This window comes from Pseudophryne corroboree, chromosome 3 (assembly GCF_028390025.1).
Source record: "Pseudophryne corroboree isolate aPseCor3 chromosome 3, aPseCor3.hap2, whole genome shotgun sequence".
In the NCBI taxonomy this organism is placed as follows: domain Eukaryota; kingdom Metazoa; phylum Chordata; class Amphibia; order Anura; family Myobatrachidae; genus Pseudophryne; species Pseudophryne corroboree.
Genome location: NC_086446.1, coordinates 696,715,275 through 696,727,741, shown reverse-complemented (window position 1 = coordinate 696,727,741; position 12,467 = coordinate 696,715,275). Strand labels below are relative to the sequence as shown.

The 12,467-nt window shown below is 47.2% G+C and overlaps 1 long non-coding RNA gene across 2 annotated transcripts in view; it reads left to right on the top strand.

Annotated features, from left to right (window-relative positions):
* The window catches only part of LOC135058182 (uncharacterized), a 223,450-nt gene that overhangs the window by 164,453 nt on the left and 46,530 nt on the right, over window positions 1–12,467 (top strand). Inside the window, exon 1 of one of the 2 annotated variants that reach the window (XR_010244659.1) lies at window positions 5,650–5,783. The exons of the other annotated variant lie outside the window; for it this stretch is intronic. This is a non-coding gene — a long non-coding RNA (uncharacterized LOC135058182). Of the gene's footprint in view, window positions 1–5,649; window positions 5,784–12,467 lie in introns of those variants that run through there. 2 annotated transcript variants of the gene reach the window in all.

Sequence of the window (12,467 nt, the reverse complement as noted above, 5' to 3'; positions counted from 1 at the left end):
TGGTATCAAAGTTTCACCTGAATGAAGAGATTGTAGTCCCAGCTTTTCAGGTATCGGGACTATCTGCGGGAGAAGCGTTGCTGGACGTGGTCCGGGCTTTAAGAATCTACATAGATCGTACTAGTGCCATCAGAAAAACAGATTCTCTCTTCATCCTCTACGGATTCCATAGAAGAGGATGGCCTGCTAGTAAACAGACGCTGGCGAGATGGCTCCGAATGGTAATATCAGAAGCTTATTCTCATGCAGATCTCCCTATTCCGGCTAATGTCTCTGCACACTCTACACGTAAGGTAGGTCCTTCTTGGGCAGCACAACAGGGTGCTTCAGCAGAACAGATATGTAGGGCAGCCACATGGTCTTCCATAAACACATTAATTAGACATTATGCCTTGGATACTTTTGCCTCTCATGACGCAGACTTCGGGCGAAAGGTCCTCCTGTGCAATCAGGAGCGTCCCCACCACTAAAATGGCTTTGGGAATCCCAATGTTATCCCGTGGATAATCCTGTGGACCCAGCCAGAGAAACATACGTTATGGTAAGAACTTACCGTTGATAACGTGATTTCTCTTATGTCCACAGGTATCCACAGGGATCCCACCCAGACGCATCTGATTTGAGGATCTAGACAATCACTAAAACCTTATCCTTCTTGTATGGAATGGTGTGCATGTGTGTTCTTATCGCCTAAACAGGTCTCTACCTGAGGTTCCTGCCTAAAATCGCTGGGCGGGACTATATGGTGAAGTCCCCAATGCATCCTGGGAGGCCAGAAAGCTCGTGACCGTGTTGGTGCCATTTTCGCTGTCCCTCGACAATATCCCAATGTTATCCTGTGGATACCTGTGGACATAAGAGAAATCACGTTATCAACGGTAAGTTCTTACCATAACGTATATATTTTAAAGCATGTTCTTTTATTACAATACAAGCTATTTTTCTTTTGCACAGCCCCGGGATCTGGCTCCTTCGGCTTCCTGTTGCTGGGAGGCGCTGGTTGCTATGACCGCGGCGTCAGTCCCGGTTACCAGGAAGACGATGCTATGACCTCGGGGCCAAGTTACGTCACTGCACTGTATGTGAGGACCGGGTCGGAAGTGATTCTCACCTCCGTCACCTGGAGCTCGTCCCGTTCGCGGGTCTTCGATCACTTAAAGGTATGTTCTTTTCACATGTTGTTTGTATTACCTTGAAAAAGGGGTGTCACGGCCCCGAAATGTTGGGACAAAGTGATGGAGTAAACACGTTTTATGCACTTTATCTGCTTACCTGTTGACATCAGCCTCTGAGTGCCGCCGCTTGCTGGGATATACATGTGTATGGAATTTACCGGAGGACTATATTATTTATGAAGTGAGTGCCGATTAATTTGCTATATATATATACATATATATATATATATATATATATATATATATATATGAAAAACAATAGATACGAGGGCGCACAGATAAAAGGGGCACACTAAGTGCACGTGATAAGTGATTTGTATATTAAATAAATATACAAATAAGTGAGTAAATACTTACATTTTAAAATGACACTCCTCCATATAATGGGTGGCGGCAACCTTAAACAATATAATATAATATGTGCTTGGAATCACATATAGGACGTGAAAATTAAGCAAGTGAAGAAAAGGGGCGCCTTCTAGTGTCTAAAAAATATAATGTGGACCGAGTGTTGATAAAAAGACACTACTTATCTGACCAATGTGAGTATATAAAAAAGATAAGACAAATATAACATAGCGCGTACAGTTTTCATACCATTATACACCATAAAATTAGTTGTATATAAAAAAAATTCTAAGGACAAGCATATCCTATAATTTAAAATCCACAATCAGGGATAGTAAAGGTTTTTCACACAATTTTAATACAACAGATAAAAACAAATGGTAAAAATGCAAGCGTACAAAATAAAAGGAAATTCAAGCTTATCTATCCATATAGAGAGTCGGATACATCCTGTCTCCCATAGATTTCCAAGAAATGGTAAAAATGCAAACGTTCAAAATATTAATTTTAAAAGGCTTATCTGTCCATAAAGAGGTTCACGTACAGCAGTCCCAATGCGTTTCGTCAGTAATTAGACTTCATCATGGGGAATAATGGTATGAAAACTGTACGCGCTATGTTATATTTGTCTTATCTTTTTTATATACTCACATTGGTCATGTGACCGAAGAAAGACTGTATCAGATAAGTAGTGTCCTTTTTATCAACACTCAGTCAACATTATATTTTTTAGACACTAGAAGGCGCCCTTTTCAGAATCAGAATCAGAATCAGCTTTATTGGCCAGGTGTACTCACGTACACTAGGAATTCTTTGTGGTACAATGCATCGCCAAGCAGCAAAATGAAGGAGGAAAAACGTAGCATACATTACAAACATTACACATATGAGTTCATACTGCACATATGCAACTGTACAGTAGACATATTATACATTTAAGACTAAAAACTAAGGCTGCTTGGCAGAGCAGCACCGAGGCGCCAACTAGAACTCACACAATGCACATAATACAGAAGATTTAAGTATTACATCAAAAGATAAACCACACAGACAAAGACACAGAAAGAATAATACATGATTGGTGTAGGCATTTTGGGTAATAACCTCCAGGGGTTGTGTATTCCACCCTCACAAGGCACCAGGTGCGGCAGCCATCTTAGGCGCACTGCGTAGGATTACCCAGGGTGGAATAGTCCACCCCTAGAAGAGAACACAAAATGGGGAGATTGCAGAGTCCTTAAGTTCAGAGTAGGGTTCCAATAAAAACATCAGGTCCACGCATTTTTCATCCCATCCACAAGCGCACCAGATAAGGCAGCCATGTTGGGCGCACTACGAATGTTACACAGTGGGAGATGAGCCATACAAGGGCCAAATGCATGTATGGGAGAACTGACACGTGTGTAGGAGTATGCTATACCCTGCATGGAAAGATCCAAATGAAGCACACCCCGCCGACGGAGGAACCATCCGAGGCAGCTATGTGGGGCGCACTGCATAGGTAACTACTGGCAGGGTGTGCAACCAATGGAGGTACACATTACGGGAATAGCACACAGTGGGTTGGAAGTACCATGTAAGAAGAAAGAGAAGAGAAAGACACATATGCAGGAAAACTGTACTAACATTATTTTGTGAAAAAGATAAATGTCCTGGTCTCATGAGAGCAGTGCGGGTGGGTGTGAAAATGTGGGGTGCACACTAATGTCCAATGGAACTGACCCAGCAAAGTCTGGTCCTGATGCGCACGTCCCTCAGTTCCCTGCTCAGCTTGAGGGGTAGTCCCGAGGGCAGTCATGATGTTCTTGGACAGAGAAGTAGTAGGCATTGGTCCTGGTGTTCTCATGGCAGAGGTGAGGAGAGGCCACATGATGGTCCAGATTTCTTTCTTGATGCTGTTCAATGTTTGTTCAACTGTTTTTTTAACTGTTCATTTTCATTTTCTTCATTTGCTTAATATATATATAGAGAGAGAGAGAGAGAGGGGCACAGATGGTTAGGGTTAGGCTGCGGGGGCAGGGCAGGTTAGGCTGTGTGTGGGGGGTCAGTTAGGGTTAGGCTGCAAGAGGGGGGGTCGGTTAGGTTAGAATGTAGGAGTGGTGGATTAAGTTTAGGGGTAGGGTGTAAATATGCTGCATGACAGATGGGACGATGTATGATGCAGTATGGTAACATTCCCTGAACACAATATATTGTCTCATCATACGGAAGATCATGTAGTGTGTACAATATATCATTATATTGTATAGGGCCATCACTAGACTGTCACATCTTTCAAATGTATACCCAGCTTTTGAACTCCAGATAGCTCTTCAAGGCTGTTTCAGTTCTGTCTATGATTAATGTTATACAAAGGGGAAAGGCTGTACTATTCATTGCTGTTTTGTAGATGCAACGCGCCGTTTGGACACAAAACTTGCAGTACTGGTGATGGTGAATGTCAATAGCAGGAACACAGGAGCAAACTGAAGTATTTTTTTTTTTTTAAATCTAACAGACAAATTATAGTATTTATAAAAAATATTTGATTGAGCTTCTGTTTCATTCACGGATAATGCCCTCTATAGAGCAGTTGGGTAAAACCATGGCGGTAATTCCAAGTTGATCGCAGCAGGACATTTTTTAGCAGTTGGGCAAAACCATGTGCACTGCAGGGGAGGCAGATATAACATGTGCAGAGAGAGTTAGATTTGGGTGTGGTGTGTTCAAACTGAAATCTAAATTGCAGTGTAAAAATAAAGCAGACAGTATTTACCCTGCACAGAAACAATGTAACCCACCCAAATCTAACTCTCTCTGCAAATGTTATATCTGCCCCCCCTCCCCTGCAGTGCACATGGGCCCTCATTCCGAGTTGATCGGTCGCAAGGCGAATTTAGCAGAGTTGCTCACGCTAAGCCGCCGCCTACTGGGAGTGAATCTTAGCTTCTTAAAATTGCGACCGATGTATTCGCAATATTGCGATTACTAACTACTTAGCAGTTTCAGAGTAGCTCCAGACTTACTCTGCCTGTGCGATCATTTCAGTGCTTGTCGTTCCTGGTTGACGTCACAAACACACCCAGCGTTCGCCCAGGCACTCCCACCGTTTCCCCGGCCACTCCTGCGTTTTTTCCGGAAACGGTAGCGTTTTCAGCCACACGCCCCTGAAACGCCGTGTTTCCGCCCAGTAACACCCATTTCCTGTCAATCACATTACGATCGCCGGAGCGAAGAAAAAGCCGTGAGTAAAATTACTTTCTTCATAGTAAAGTTACTTGGCGCAGTCGCAGTGCGAACATTGCGCATGCGTACTAAGCGGATTTTCACTGCGATGCGATGAAAAATACCGAGCGAACAACTCGGAATGAGGGCCATGGTTTTGCACATCTGCTAACAAATTTGCTGCTACGATCAGGTCTGAATTAGGCCTAATGTTGTCATAGAAACCAACATAATTGATTGTCATGTGAAATCACACAATTAACAAGCAATTCAGCGCTAACCGAAAAAAAACCATCTTTTAGATAGCTATTCTATTTCAGCTGTAATTAACCCCTTCATGGTGGATCATATTTCATACCTTATTTGCCAGATGAAAATGTATTTTTTTTTTCTGTTATCACTGTTACAAGTGATCTCTTATTGCTGTGGTGCTGGGTAGGCCTAGATTCGTTCACTGGTATGTGGAGAAAGTCTTCAGTTTCCTTAGCAACCATTATGCGGAAGTTCCACAGTAGCCATACAGTAAATCATTCTCTGGCTCACAGGAAAAAAACCTGTGACTAAGCCTTGGAGAGAGAAAAATTGGAGAGAGATAAAGTACCAGTCAGTAAGGCACTATCATGTTACAGGCTGTGTTTGAAATACGACAGTTAGGAGCCTCGTTGGCTGGTACTTTATCTCTCTCCACTTTATCTCTCTCCATAGTTGCCTACCCTCCCGCATCCCTCGGGAGACTCCCGATTCACGCTGGAGTCTCCTGCTGCCTCGCAAACCTTAACCCAGACCCCGGATTCCTCACTGCCCCACTGGCTATCCAAGCTGCGCTGCACGACGGTCGGGACCTGCAGCCATGCAGAAGCAGATGAGAGCGACCATCTCCTCTAACCTCCGTGCTCTGCCTAGACAGGAAGTGTGCATACTTTCACTTCCTGCTGAGGCTGCTGAGCTGAACTGCGGCTGCCAGATAGAGAGAGAGCTCGGAGGGAGAAGCAGTGGAAGGACCTGCTCACTCAGCACCACCACTCACTGACTAACAGCATGGGAGGGACACAAGAGGTAAGAGCTGGATGCGGAGGGAGGCAGAGGCATGGAGAGGGGGGCTGATAACACTGCGGGGGGGGAGTGGGGGGCAGAGATATATGGGGGATGATAACACTGCAAAAGGGTGAGGCAGAGACATGGAGAAGGGGGGACTTATAACATTACTATGGGGGAGGCAGAGGCATGGAGAGGTGGGATTGATAACATTACTATGGGGGGAGGCAGAGGCATGGAGAAGGGGGGGTCCAATAAAACTGTTATGGGGGGAGGGGTGAGGCAGAGACATGGAGAGGGGGCTGATAGCACTGCAATAGAGGGAGGGGTGAGGCAGAGACATGAAGGGGGGGCTGCTAAAAACTGCTATGGGGGAGGGGTGAGGCAGAGACGTGGAGAGGTTTTCACTCAGTCATCATTATATCCTGCTGCAGTGCTAGCTGGCTGTTCCTCCTTCCTATCTATATCTATTGATCTACGCACACGTATCACCTCACTATACTATGCGATGTCAGTATGCACTATGTAGCCCTGCTGTGTAATGTAGCTGTGATGTCGGTGTGTAGCTCTGCCGTGTAATGTAGCTGTGATGTTGGTGTGTAGTCAGTATTGCGCTTTGTACGTTGGGTTTCATCTGCCACTGCAGGACACACCCCTGAGTGACAATAAATACACCCATGAATGGAGACAGACACACCCCTTTGGCAGAATGCGACGCAGATCTCCCTGAAACTACTTTTCAAAAGTAGGCAAGTATGTCTCTCTCCAAGGCTTAGTACATATAGGGGTCTATTCATAAAGCACAGATTTGTGGAAAACAGGGCTTTTCTTTTCTTAATGCTACTCACGGAGCGGGTTTCTGCTGAGAAGTTCCTTTAGTATGCAATTCATTAAAGAGCGGAAAGCCCAGTGTGTTCAGATTCTTCATTTTAGGATATCATAATCTGAACTTCAATGCGAAAAGAACAGGGAAGCATTGAGCTGCCAAGCACCCAGCACTTGCTCCGCCTCCTTGATTCCTCGATATTTTAGCAACCCCTGCACTCTCCTCTGACCTCAGCTGCCGGTGCATGTGCAGAAGGGATCTGCTGGCTGACTCTATGCTTCACTGAGGACTGCAGGAAAATAACTGGATCGCCGCAGCAGGGACTTATCTACCTATTGGCCAGGACGGCACTCGCCAGGGGCGCCAGCTGAGGAGGGGCACCAGCTGAGGAGGGGCGCCGCCCAGCGGTGCCACCCGCGGCCAGTAGGTAGATTCAATTTTAATGGCAGCAGCTGCCGCCCCCCCCCCCCCCCCCCCGCCCCCCACCGGTAGCTCCTCACCCGCACTGACGCCCAGGAATGACCATAGCAAGCAGCAGCAGCTACTGTAATTGGCACCGGGGTTTGGCACCATGCAGCCAGGATGCTCACTGCAGCAAGGGCTGCTGGGAGGCGTAGTTTATGTAGTTTCATTATTGTAGTTGGTCTACCCCCTGACGAAGTCCAACAGCGATGAAATGCGTTGGGAGTGGCCTTGGAGGACGTGATTGACAACTAGATGTTGAACACCGTGACCGTGAGCTGAGACGCTGAGGAACAAACACCGCCGCCAAAGCTGTGTGGAGCATGCTGCTGCTGCTATCCGGAGGCACTGGTGAACCGTCCACTAGCTGTGCTTTTAAACTATGACGTATGTGAGCTTGTTACATTTTAGTAAATACATGTTTGATACTATTTTGCACTGAGTGCGCCCTCACTTTTTTGTAGTTCATATCTATATATTATGTGTGTGTATATATATATATATATATATATATATAATAAGAATTTACTTACCGATAATTCTATTTCTCATAGTCCGTAGTGGATGCTGGGGACTCCGAAAGGACCATGGGGAATAGCGGCTCCGCAGGAGACTGGGCACAAAGTAAAAGCTTTAGGACTAGCTGGTGTGCACTGGCTCCTCCCCCCATGACCCCCCTCCAAGCCTCAGTTAGGATACTGTGCCCGGACGAGCGTACACAATAAGGAAGGATTTTGAATCCCGGGTAAGACTCATTACCAGCCACACCAATCACACCGTACAACTTGTGATCTGAACCCAGTTAACAGCATGATAACAGAAGGAGCCTCTGAAAAGATGGCTCACAACAACAATAACCCGATTTTTGTAACAATAACTATGTACAAGTAATGCAGACAATCCGCACTTGGGATGGGCGCCCAGCATCCACTACGGACTATGAGAAATAGAATTATCGGTAAGTAAATTCTTATTTTCTCTAACGTCCTAGTGGATGCTGGGGACTCCGAAAGGACCATGGGGATTATACCAAAGCTCCCAAACGGGCGGGAGAGTGCGGATGACTCTGCAGCACCGAATGAGAGAACTCCAGGTCCTCCTCAGCCAGGGTATCAAATTTGTAGAATTTAGCAAACGTGTTTGCCCCTGACCAAGTAGCTGCTCGGCAAAGTTGTAAAGCCGAGACCCCTCGGGCAGCCGCCCAAGATGAGCCCACTTTCCGTGTGGAATGGGCTTTTATAGATTTTGGCTGTGGCAGGCCTGCCACAGAATGTGCAAGCTGAATTGTACTACAAATCCAACGAGCAATCGTCTGCTTAGAAGCAGGAGCACCCAGCTTGTTGGGTGCATACAGGATAAACAGCGAGTCAGATTTTCTGACTCCAGCCGTCCTGGAAACATATATTTTCAGGGCCCTGACTACGTCCAGCAACTTGGAATCCTCCAAGTCCCTAGTAGCCGCAGGCACCACGATAGGTTGGTTTAAGTGAAATGCTGAAACCACCTTAGGGAGAAATTGAGGACGAGTCCTCAATTCTGCCCTGTCCGTATGAAAAATTAGGTAAGGGCTTTTATAGGATAAAGCCGCCAATTCTGATACACGCCTGGCTGAAGCCAGGGCTAACAGCATTACCACTTTCCAAGTGAGATACTTCAAGTCCACAGTGGTGAGTGGTTCAAACCAATGTGATTTTAGGAATCCCAACACTACATTGAGATCCCAAGGTGCCACTGGAGGCACAAAAGGAGGCTGTATATGCAGTACTCCCTTGACAAACGTCTGAACTTCAGGTACAGAAGCTAGTTCTTTTTGGAAGAATATCGACAGGGCCGAGATTTGAACCTTAATGGACCCTAATTTGAGGCCCATAGACAGTCCTGTTTGCAGGAAATGCAGGAATCGACCCAGTTGAAATTCCTCCGTAGGGGCCTTCCTGGCCTCGCACCACGCAACATATTTATGCCAAATACGGTGATAATGTTGTACGGTTACATCCTTCCTGGCTTTGATCAGGGTAGGGATGACTTCATCCGGAATGCCTTTCTCCTTCAGGATCCGGCGTTCAACCGCCATGCCGTCAAACGCAGCCGCGGTAAGTCTTGGAACAGACATGGTCCCTGCTGGAGCAGGTCCTGTCTTAGAGGTAGAGGCCACGGGTCTTCCGTGAGCATCTCTTGAATTTCCGGGTACCAAGTCCTTCTTGGCCAATCCGGAGCCACGAGTATAGTCTTTACTCCTCTCCTTCTTATGATTCTCAGTACTTTTGGTATGAGAGGAAGAGGAGGGAACACATACACTGACCGGTACACCCACGGTGTTACCAGAGCGTCCACAGCTATTGCCTGAGGGTCCCTTGACCTGGAACAATATCTGTCCAGTTTTTTGTTGAGGCGAGACGCCATCATGTCCACCTTTGGTTTTTCCCAACGGTTTACAATCATGTGGAAGACTTCCGGGTGAAGTCCCCACTCCCCCGGGTGAAGATCGTGTCTGCTGAGGAAGTCTGCTTCCCAGTTGTCCACTCCCGGAATGAACACTGCTGACAGTGCTATCACATGATTTTCCGCCCAGCGAAGAATCCTTGCCACTTCCGTCATTGCCCTCCTGCTTCTTGTGCCGCCCTGTCTGTTTACGTGGGCGACTGCCGTGATGTTGTCCGACTGGATCAATACTGGCTGACCCTGAAGCAGAGGCCTTGCCTGACTTAGGGCATTGTAAATGGCCCTTAGTTCCAGGATATTTATGTGAAGTGACGTTTCCATGCTTGACCACAAGCCCTGGAAATTTTTCCCTGTGTGACTGCTCCCCAGCCTCTCAGGCTGGCATCCGTGGTCACCAGGACCCAATCCTGAATGCCGAATCTGCGGCCCTCTAGGAGATGAGCACTCTGTAACCACCACAGGAGAGACACCCTTGTCCTTGGAGACAGGGTTATCCGCTGATGCATTTGAAGATGCGATCCGGACCATTTGTCTAGCAGATCCAACTGAAAAGTTCTTGCGTGGAATCTGCCGAATGGAATCGCTTCGTAAGAAGCCACCATCTTTCCCAGGACCCTTGTGCACTGATGCACTGACACCTGGCCTGGTCTTAGGAGTTTCCTGACTAGGTCGGATAACTCCCTGGCTTTCTCTTCCGGGAGAAACACCTTTTTCTGTACTGTGTCCAGAATCATCCCTAGGAACAGCAGACGTGTCGTCGGAATCAGCTGCGATTTTGGAATATTTAGAATCCATCCGTGCTGTCGTAGTACTATTTGCGATAGTGCTACTCCGACCTCTAACTGTTCTCTGGACCGTGCCCTTATCAGGAGATCGTCCAAGTAAGGGATAATTAAGACGCCTTTTCTTCGAAGAAGAATCAACATTTCGGCCATTACCTTGGTAAAGACCCGGGGTGCCGTGGACAATCCAAACGGCAGCATCTGAAACTGATAGTGACAGTTCTGTACCACAAACCTGAGGTACCCTTGGTGAGAAGGGCAAATTGGGACATGGAGGTAAGCATCCTTGATGTTCAGAGACACCATGTAGTCCCCTTCTTCCAGGTTCGCTATCACTGCTCTGAGTGACTCCATCTTGAACTTGAACCTTTTTATGTAAGTGTTCAAGGTTTTCAGATTTAAAATGGGTCTCACCGAGCCGTCCGGCTTCGGTACCACAAACAGCGTGGAGTAATACCCCTTTCCCTGTTGTAGGAGGGGTACCTTGATTATCACTTGCTGGGAATACAGCTTGTGAATGGCTTCCAATACCGCCTCCCTGTCGGGGGTAGACGTTGGTAAAGCAGACTTCAAGAACCGGCGAGGGGGAGACGTCTCGAATTCCAATTTGTACCCCTGAGATACTACCTGCAGGATCCAGGGGTCCACTTGCGAGTGAGCCCACTGCGCGCTGAAATTCTTGAGACGGGCCCCCACCGTGCCTGAGTCCGCTTGTAAGGCCCCAGCGTCATGCTGAGGACTTGGCAGAAGCGGGGGAGGGCTTCTGGTCGTGGGAAGAAGCTGTCTGTTGTAGTCTTTTTCCCCTTCCTCTGCCCCGGGGCAGATATGAGTGGCCTTTTGCCCGCTTGCCCTTATGGGGACGAAAGGACTGAGCCTGAAAAGGCGGTATCTTTTTCTGCTGCGAGGTGACTTGGGGTAAAAAGGTGGATTTCCCAGCCGTTGCCGTGGCCACCAGGTCCGATAGACCGCCCCCAAATAACTCCTCCCCTTTATACGGCAATACTTCCATATGCCGTTTGGAATCCGCATCCCCTGACCACTGTCGCGTCCATAATCCTCTTCTGGCAGAAATGGACATCGCACTTACTCTTGATGCCAGAGTGCAAATGTCTCTCTGTGCATCTCGCATATATAGGAATGCATCCTTTAAATGCTCTATAGTCAATAATATATTGTCCCTGTCCAGGGTATCAATATTTTCAGTCAGGGAATCCGACCAAGCCACCCCAGCACTGCACATCCAGGCTGAGGCGATTGCTGGTCGCAGTATAACACCAGTATGTGTGTATATACTTTCAAGGATATTTTCCAGCCTCCTATCTGCTGGCTCCTTAAGGGCGGCCGTTTCTGGAGACGGTAACGCCACTTGTTTTGATAAGCGTGTGAGCGCCTTATCCACCCTAGGGGGTGTTTCCCAACGAGCCCTAACCTCTGGTGGGAAGGGATATAGTGCCAATAATTTTTTAGAAATTAGCAGTTTTCTGTCGGGGGTAACCCACGCTTCATCACACACTTCATTCAATTCATCTGATTCAGGAAAAACTACGGGTAGTTTTTTCACACCCCACATAATACCCCTTTTTGTGGTACTTGCAGTATCAGAGATGTGCAAAACCTCCTTCATTGCCGTGATCATGTAACGTGTGGCCCTACTGGAAAATACGTTTGTTTCTTCACCGTCGACACTGGAGTCAGTGTCTGTGTCTGGGTCCGTGTCGACCCACTGAGGTAACGGGCGTTTAATAGCCCCTGACGGTGTTTGAGACGCCTGGACAGGCACTAACTGAGCTGCCGGCTGTCTCATGTCGTCAACAGTTTTCTGTAACGTGCCGACACTGTCACGTAATTCCTTAATTACGGCCATCCATTCAGGTGTCGACTCCCTAGGGGGTGACATCACCATTATAGGCAATTGCTCCGCCTCCACATCATTTTCCTCCTCATACATGTCGACACACACGTACCGACACCCAGCACACACACAGGGAATGCTCTGATAGAGGACAGGACCCACTTAGCCCTTTGGGGAGACAGAGGGAGAGTTTGCCAGCACACACCAGAGCGCTATATATGTATAGGGACAACCTTACAATAAGTGTCTATCCCTTATAGCTGCTTATATCTGTTATTTTGCCAAATAAGTGCCCCCCTCTCTTTTTTACCCTGTTTCTGTAGTTGCAGGATGCAGGGGAG